The following is a 9,864-nucleotide window of genomic DNA, read 5'->3' as shown; positions in this document are numbered from 1 at the left end:
AAACGCTTTAGCTTTCTTGTATCCAAGTTAGGTATGTTGAATTTGAAAATTTGAATTTTTATTAAAAACAGTTTAGTTTATTGAATTGTATTTAATTCAAATTCATTTCGTCAAATATCTGTATTTCTTAATAAAATTCAGTGTTTCAATTTTTATCTGATTTTAAATTTTTTGATTGTGGAAATCTATAGATGAGGGGGAGTTGTGATTTATTTCAAACAAAGGTTTCTAAACACCCAGTTTAGGACCCGAGCTTAAATTTTAAGGCTTCTAAACACCCAGTTTAGAACCCGTACTTAAAATGTTTTTTCTTTTCATTTTTGAGCTTAAAAGATTTATTACTTAAATCTACTTTCTAGGGGGGGTCTCTATAAAAAGTTCAATAATTGTTTTTTGGAAATTGATTTTTTTTGGGGAAAACGAGTACATTTTCTGAACAGGTATTTCCTGAGATTTTACTTGCRTAAYTTCTCATCGTACATAATTCCAATACCTGTTTCAGCTATTCTTCAAACTGTTATTATCACGTCTCTCATACGAAAATCATTTTCGGTGATAATACACTCGTTTGTATTCAATTTTTGTTTTCTGATATTGTTTTTCTTTGACTGATACACATTCTTTCATTTTTTTTAATATCAGAATCTGTAAACTTGTTCTTACATATCTTCATTCATTTCTCTCATACATTTCAAATAATCGAATTGTTGTCGCATCATTCTTTATTGATCGTGCTTAAAGCCAAATTATTTGATCAACTTTTATCTGATCATTGTGCTTTAATGAAATAATATTTTTGATCATCCATTGTGATCATATGTGCATAATGCAATATTTTAGGAGGGACTGAGTGTTTATCAGAAATACCTCTATGGAATGTCAAAACCGACAGACCTACCCAAGARGACAAMCATATCTGAGTGAGCCTAGATACAAAGGGTTTGTGTGCCGAGACTAAAATGAAAAAGAGAGGGGTAGTTGTTGTGAGCTAAAAGAATTGACGAGAGTTGTGTCAGGATTAAAAGAATACGAATATCCTGTTCCAAACTTACATAATCCGGGCATACCACATAATATATTAGTTCTCGATTCTTTGGAGAACTAATATTGAAAAAGGCAAAGCCCAGGCCAATTCTTGTCACAACCCCACCAACTACTCATTTATCTCTCAACAGATAAATGTTTCAATAACATTTGGGGCACGCAGCTCATCATCTATCAATTTCTCATTTGGAGAAAGTTGATATTGAATCAGAAGGATATATGTTCCCCCTTCAAGTCTTTTTGATCACATATCGAGTCTGATAAATTTGTGTAGTCCACACGGTTTATCTTTTTGAGCCTAAATAGAAGCATAAGTTGCTTTATTCTTTTACACTACACAGATTTAGCATTTTATATGTTAATTTGCCATAACATTCATAGATATGCTATTTTCTTAGCTAGCGATGATTGAATGGAAGACCTGGTGAGATGAGCATCAAAAAGTCTCATATATACAGTACATCCGTTGTACTGAGTATATATGTTTTACTCACAGGCCAATCTTATATAAGATTGAAAACAACTTCATACGTTGAAATTGGTTGTTACCTTCCCATTCCCTTAATCTGAAAAGATTAAATAAGTGGATTTGCAAAGATCTACTTACAGTTTCATGATYTGACRGYTTAMACGGAAARTTTCATTCATCTTWTGTATGATGGAATGATTCTCATTTCATCATAAGGGGGAGTATATGTAATAATGAATGAAATATTCATTTCCGAACATTGTTAAAGGGAATCTGATGCAAAGATCAAGGGGAAGTAACTTCGATAATGGCAAAAGACTCAAAAGAAGAAGTGCGACTGAAGATCATTACAGAAAGATTATTTGTGTGCTTCAACGACTGAGAGATGTTGAATGTGAAGATCATTTTTCACAATAGTTTACTGAAGACTTGATTTCTGAAGATCCTTTGAAGATCACATCTCGTACAGTGTTTTTGAAGATAGTTTTTGAATATGTTCTACATTGTTAAAAGAGAAGATCACCGTGATTCTACATTCGAGGGGGAGAATGCTAGAAGATCTTTCTCAACAGTTAATCGCTTGAAGATTACAAGTTGAAGATTTCTTTTTGAAGAAGACATTTTGTGCATAAAGTTTCAAAGTTCAAACAAGTACTCAAAGCGCAGAATTTTCTTTCAAGTCTGAATACAAAGGGGGAGAATGTTAGGACTGAGAAATCAGTATTAATTGTATTCGTCTTGAAAGTTTATAAATAGTCTTTAATTGTAAAAGTCAGCGTGTTTGACTTTTCTTTAGAGGTTTGACTTTGATTTTGATTTGTTAGGTTGACCATATAAATAGTGCTAATCTTTGTAATTAGTGTAAGAGTTTATTGTAAGATTTACATACGTAATGAGAGTTTGACCAGAATTGAGAGTTTGACTTTTTCTCTCAAAAGTTCATATTGTGTTCTTACATGATAAATCCAAATCTGCCATGATTGTGAAGAAAAACGAAGATTGATTAGTGATTTGGACTTCACAATCGTATTCTGCACACAACACTATTCATGTAGAGACAAGCCTACTGATAAGGAATATCTTTATCAGGTACAGGTTTTGCAGAGATATGGTCAGTGTGTAGGGAGATATTCTTTGGATGGATTAGTAGCTTCAAACAGCTACTTACAAATGTCGGTGCATGAATATTATCCTTCAATGCTAGTAGCTTCAAAACATCTTCAATCTTCAAATCAACTACTTTTGAGTCTTGGTGTGTAATTTAGACAATTGATCTACAGTATCGCATTAGTGACTTTTTGTCTTCACATCGGTTAGTCTTCGATTTTGCTAAGGGCTTTAAGTATGTACCAAGAAACCAATAACTACTAAGTGTTGATAGGATAGTGAAACAGATCAGTGGGTCATTACCAGGCGACCCAACAGCTGATACTTTGTCACTTAAATTATTTATAGGTAGTGAAATTCCATTATCAATTCCATTTTCCATCTGTAGGAAAGAAGAAACCAGAGTTAATGATTTCTTCTATGTATCTAAAGATATTCTTGATACTGTTCCAATGACATTGATTTCGTCCTGAGCTAAATCTACCTAACAAGTTCATTGAGAATACGATATACAATCAATCGAGTGCATTATGCTAAGTACAATAATTTTTTTGTTGTACTTACATAGGGATTTCCAGCTCCCAACACCTCTTCATCATCATCCTTTAAACAAAATGGATATTCCTTATATCCAACACTTCAACCAACCATGGGAGTTCTAGCCAAATGTGCTTTGTCCATATTGAATTACCTGATCATTTTATAGACATATGTGGATTGGTGGATCGACATTCCACGAGCTCAGTGTCCTAGCTCAAATAACTAATAGACAAAACCGAGTTTTCCCAACATCTTTCATCTCAAGTTCAAATTTCAAGTAGCTTGTGGTTTCTCTTATTTCATCAAAAGTGTTTATTATAGTTATATCATCAACATATAAAGTTATCACTGAAAATCTGGAACTCATTTTATTTATAAATACGCAAGGGCACAGTTCATCATTCTTATATTCATTCACAAATCAACTATTCATTTAGATGGGTATACTATGTTTGTTTAGATTGCTTTTATTCATAAAGTGAGTATTTCAATTTATTTGCAAACGCACTCTATGGTTTGGAGTTACTTGACTTGGGTAATGTAAGGTCATTAGGCACTTTCATATGTGTATCTCTAAATCTAGTTCCCCATAAAGATATGTGTAACTATATCCATGAGTTGTATATCAATCCTTCAAAAACTATTATGCTAATTAAATAGTGAGACATCATAACATACATCATGCCAAAGTAAGTCTCTTTATAGTCAATCTAGGGCGTTTATGAGAAATCTTGCACCAAATGAGAGCCTTATACACTAGTTTGACACATTAGCTTATCTAATATATGATTCCTTTCATATTTATTAGTGCTTATGTACAGATACCCATTTTCATTCTCGTAATATAATTTCCATGTGGAATGAATATCTTAACAAGATTCTATTAATATATGCTTTAGTGACTATTAATTTTGTGCCACTAGGCAAGAAGGGAGTGAGAATCCATCATCTATGAATTTGGTTGGAGGAATTATATAAAGTTAATTCAGTACATATTAGTCTATCTCTTAAGACTATGTGAGAGGTACCACAAAAAACATTCAAGTTCTCCTTTTACCTTTCTAAACAAAACGAAGAATATTGAGTGTTTTGCATTTGTTTTTTATGTATTTTTTTACACCTACAACAATTATATATTTGGTATATAGAAGTGAATGAAATTAATTTAATACTTAAAATAAATTTCAAAATAAACATATGCTCAGTCAATCTTAAATATGTTATGGTTCATTTTCAACTTGTTCACTTCTTGATAGGAGCAATATTTAGTGCATTTCTTCTTTGATTGTCCATTATTTCCTGAGACAGTAGTTGCATCTCTAGACTAGGCATGGAAACTCTTTCTTGACTTTTGCAATGACCCTGACCTTTTCCATGGTCTCATCCATATGGGGGCATAGATGCCACCTGTGTGAAAATCCCTTTAACGCTTGCATTATTGACATTGAGAATTTTCTTTGTCCCAACATGTCTAGCATTGGTGTCCGAAAGAACTTTGTTATATCTCTCAACCATCTGCAGTAGATTGATGAGTTTGTTTTAAAGTTTATATTTTAGCTTACACTCGCTCATCAATATGATTACTCATATATGAAAAATGGAATCACAATGATTAATTAAGTCCCTACAAACCTTAATTAGGGCTATTTACACCCATTGACAAAACTCTTTTGATATCTTGCGACTTATATGTTTGTAAATGTAAAGATAACAATAATAATCATATATCCTTTGGCATGAGGCCAAAAAGAAAATGAGTCGGGCATATGAAGCCAATTTCAATGTTATAATACCTTAAAGGTATTTTGAGAGATTTGCCATGAGGCCAAATTAATATTGGTTTTTGGCATAAAGTCAAATTCAAATTTTAACATCTTAAAAGTATTTTTAAAAAGCTTTTGGTAAAAAACCAAAATATATGAGGGTTAAAAGTGTAACTTTCAAAAATTATTTATAAGATTAAGAGATGATTTATCTATACTATATTATAAAGCATTTGGCAAAAACTTTTAAAAACCATTTTTTGTGCATAAAGTACTRTTTATTAATGYATRYTACTKAAAACTCAAGATTACAAGTAKATTGTRCGTAAGTACAACTTATTAAAGCTYCATATCTGAATTCGTGTAACTAACTGCAGATAAACATAATCAAATACAGGATAAACATCTCATTTTAAATATAAAAAATCTAAAATATAATTAGGATAATCATTGAGTTCTAACAGAATACTTAATTATTATCTTTATAAAATATTATATTATTAAACCAAAAATAAATTATTTCATGATTAAACTTATAATAAAAAATGAATTAAGGAAATAACATAAAAAATGAGAACTTTTAAATAATTGATTTGATATTAACATTGATATTGTTTTTTCAAATTTTTATGATATCTTCAAATTTATATTTTATTAAAAAATAAAATCATTATTGTTTTCTTAAAAACACATAAAATCGTATTATAACATCGACAGAGAAAAAGAATAAAATAGAACATTAAAATCAAAATGCATCTCGCTGCATTGCACGAGTACCCTTCTAGTAACTAATATAAGCATTTAAATATCATGTAAAAAAATCAGTTTAAAAAAACTAAATAAACATCTGAATAATATATGGATAAATCAAATGAAAAACTGTATATGATTAAACTAATAAACATTTAAATAAAATAATCAGATACTCAGATATCTCATTTAAATATAAGTATTCATCCATAATTCTAGATCAACTACCAAATAAGTTAATATAAACATAATAGAGTAAATCAAGTTTTTTGCCCTTGAGGTTTGTTGATTTTTTTTCCGTCTGTGTGGTTTTGAAATTACGATTTTTATTCCATATTTTATAATTTATTATTGTTTTCATTTTTATGATTTAAATTTTATTGCATTTTTCATTCATGTGGTTTACAATTCATTTCTATTTTAGTTGCTTATACTTGTGAATTGTAATTAACCTCAGAGACAACGAAAATAAAAATGAATTGCAAACTATAGAAATGAAAATCGTAATTTAAAAACCATAAGAATGAAATCCGCAATTTGTAGTAAATCACAAGGACGAAAACTGTAATTTACTCTAATAGATATGATTTTTAACGAATAAAAAATCTTTGTATCCATTTTCATAAAAAAATAAATTTATTGAGCAATATTTAGAAAGGAAGATATATTGTATTTTTTTTTTTAATTTACAAAGATTATCGTAATTTACATACAACTTAAATAAAGCTGCATCTTGAATTATGCATTATTTTTGCTTTTTTTAACAATGATGGTAATAGATAATTTAAATAAATATTTATTATGAATAAAATTATATATATATATATATAACTTTTTAAATAAATATTTATTATGAATAAAATCATTATATTTTAATTTCATACAAATAATAGGGGAATTGAAGTTCAACAATCTACATATTCGTACCCATCAAACCATAAAGCATACATATGTATGTAAATTCTTGTTTGTGTACGATCATACGACAGGAATATATATATATATATATATATATATATATATATATATATATGGAAAGGTTCAAACAAGAACTTCTGTGATTTACGAGAACGTGATAACAACCCAATAATCTCATATTGTGATAAAAAATAAAATTAAAATATTTTTAAAATTAAAATTGAAATTTAAAAAAATTCAAAAAATATTAAAATTAAAAGGGTAATAATGGAAATGATATCATCAAATATTTTAACACGATAATCATGTGATAAATTTTTGGCGTAATCATGTGATATGGGTGTGATAATCTCCGTTATATATCACTTGGGTTATCGTTTTGGTTGATAAGTTAAATTTTTGGTGTAATCATGTGATATGGGTGTGATAATCACCGTTATAMATCACTTGGGTTATCGTTTTGGTTGATAAGTTAAATTTTTGGTGTAATCATGTGATATGGGTGTGATAATCATGTGATATGTATGTGATAATCACCGTAATACATCACTTGAGTTATCGTTTTGGTTGATAAGTTAAATTTTTGGTGTAATCATGTGATATGGATGTGATAATCATATGATATAGATGTGAAAATCATGTGATATGGATGTGATATGGAGAAGAAGCATGAACGACATGGAGAAGAAGAAAACTAACAAGAGTAAAACGTGGAAACGTGATAGGATAATTATGGTTAATTAAAATAAAATAAAAATTATAAAAATTACTTAATTACATTACTATCCTTATTAAATTATTTATATATAATAAAAGTTAATTTATTATTTAAAAAAGTTTGAGCTTATTAGATTGTTCTTGCATTCTCGTAAATCACAGGAGTTCTCGTTTGAACATCCACATATATATATATATATATATATATATATATATACGGAACTGGGTACCCACTTGCAGAACCAGAACTGTCTTAGAACTGTTGGTTCCGGAACCAGAACTGATATAAATAGTTTTGGTTCCTAAAATATGGAACCGATTGAGAATGATTCCGATTCCGGTTCTCAATTTTTCGGAACTTTTACCCGCCGTGACCAGGTACCCGGAACCGGCGGGTACCCGGTATTTTTCAATTATAAAAAATAATTAATTTTTTTAATACTAAATTTAAATTAAGTCAAGAACTTAGAACTCTAGATTCAGAATTTGAGATAAAATGATTCGTATTATTTCAAATTGTGTGTTTAACTGGATTCGTAGTATGTAATCGTTAAACTTTACACCTTTACAATTATACTATGTAATCGTTAAACTTTCAACATTTACTATTAGTCTATTATGGTTTGTAATCGTTAAACAATATTTGTAACAATTATTCCATATAATTTATATTCTTGTTTCTTTATTTAGTGTTTTGGCATTGTTTTATTTTTTATTTCTAAATAACAAAATTTTAATATTTTAGGAAGCGAGTAGACGGAACCGGTTCCCAGCGGTTCCGGTTCTGGTTCCAATATCTCAAGAACTGCCGGTTCCGATTCATGTCAAATAGGACGGGTACCTGTCTATGCTCACCTCTCTCTCTATATATATATATATGTATATATATATATATATATGTATATATATATATATGTACATATATATATATATATATATATATATGTATATATATATATATGTACATATATATATATGTATATATATATATATGTACATATATATATATATATGTACATATAGGGTTGGGTTCACGTTAGACCAGTCTGTTTTCGTGAGACCCGTGAGACCACATTTTTACACGTAACCTTCACAGNGTGAAGGTTTTAAAAAGTCACCTTCACAGCATTTTGCTGTGAAGTTTCAAGTGTAAAATGTTGGTCTCACGGGTCTCACGAAAATAGGCTGGTCTCACATGATCCCAAGTCTGTACATATATATATATATATATATATATATATATATATGTACATATATATATATGTACATATATATATGTACATATATAGAGAGAGAAGGGGGAGCGATCAATTGCAAACGACCATCATTTGTGAAAATCTTACAAACCAATCTCATCCATCCATTTTATTGATCAATGATCAAGATTAAATGTGTTTATATTATGAAATAAAAAAATAAAACAAAATAAAAGTTTAATTTTTAATTAAAAAAAGGACAAAATTGTCAAATCCCCAATGATTTTATAAACAAGGTAACAAGATCATGGATATCCTGACATTAATGAAACAAAATCATTGTTTTAAAATCTCTATATATCATTTTATCATTACAAAGATTCTAACCAAAAATATTAGAATAATCTGAAAAATTATATGTTTGATAAAAATTATCTTCATTTTATGTTTAAATATTATAAACAAAATAACATCCACCTTAAAAATAGATTCAACTAAGGAGCAATGAAACTAGATATATCCTAATAACTTATGAAACATAAAACATATTTTAATCAACAAAAAATAATGAAATTTTTTGAATACTAAAGCAAATATTTGTATCAATAAATGAATGAACGAAATTGTTTCACCGTTTATTGAATGAACTCATGTGATTTCTTGTCACCTACAATGAAAGATGGACCATTTGTCATGTAGTAGTGAACGATAACTGCAAACTATTTTATTAACGATTATTGAAGTAGTATTGGACTCTTAATAATTTCTAATCAAAATAATTTTAAAACAGGGGAAATCCTAATAAACGATGAAACATATAAAGAATGAAACATTTTTTAAAATTGAATGAAATATTTTGAAAACTGAATATTTTTTTATTTAATGAAAGTTTTTCATGCATAAAAAGTTCCGAAATATTAATAAATTCAATTCATCAGTGAAATTGTGTTCATGGTCATTATTGAACATGACATTCGTTTCATTACTCAAACTACATATATTTTTTGAATGAAACGAAATCAGATTTCATATTATAGTGCTTCTACAATTCATATTTTAATAAGTATAATTTAATAAAATAATAAAAACTATTAATGGTAAAAAATTATATTAAGAAAAATTGATTTACCACCTTCTATATTAAATGTTTCTATTATTACGTTTCCATAATTAAAATTAATTATTACCTTCCAATATTAACCAATATACAATCAAAATGACCATTATACCCTTACTAAAATTAAAGAAAAAAAAATGAAATTTTCTTATTGGTCGAAAGTAGTTTGCATAGTTTTCATGAATTGGGCGGTTTGTAACGTAACCCACCTCTCTCTCTCTCTCTCTCTCTCTCTCTCTCTCT

This window comes from Cynara cardunculus (genome assembly GCF_001531365.2).
Source record: "Cynara cardunculus var. scolymus isolate 2C chromosome LG 12, CcrdV1, whole genome shotgun sequence".
In the NCBI taxonomy this organism is placed as follows: Eukaryota; Viridiplantae; Streptophyta; class Magnoliopsida; order Asterales; family Asteraceae; genus Cynara; species Cynara cardunculus.
The sequence above is the reverse complement of the archived record's forward strand: the minus strand, read 5'-3'. Positions refer to the sequence as shown.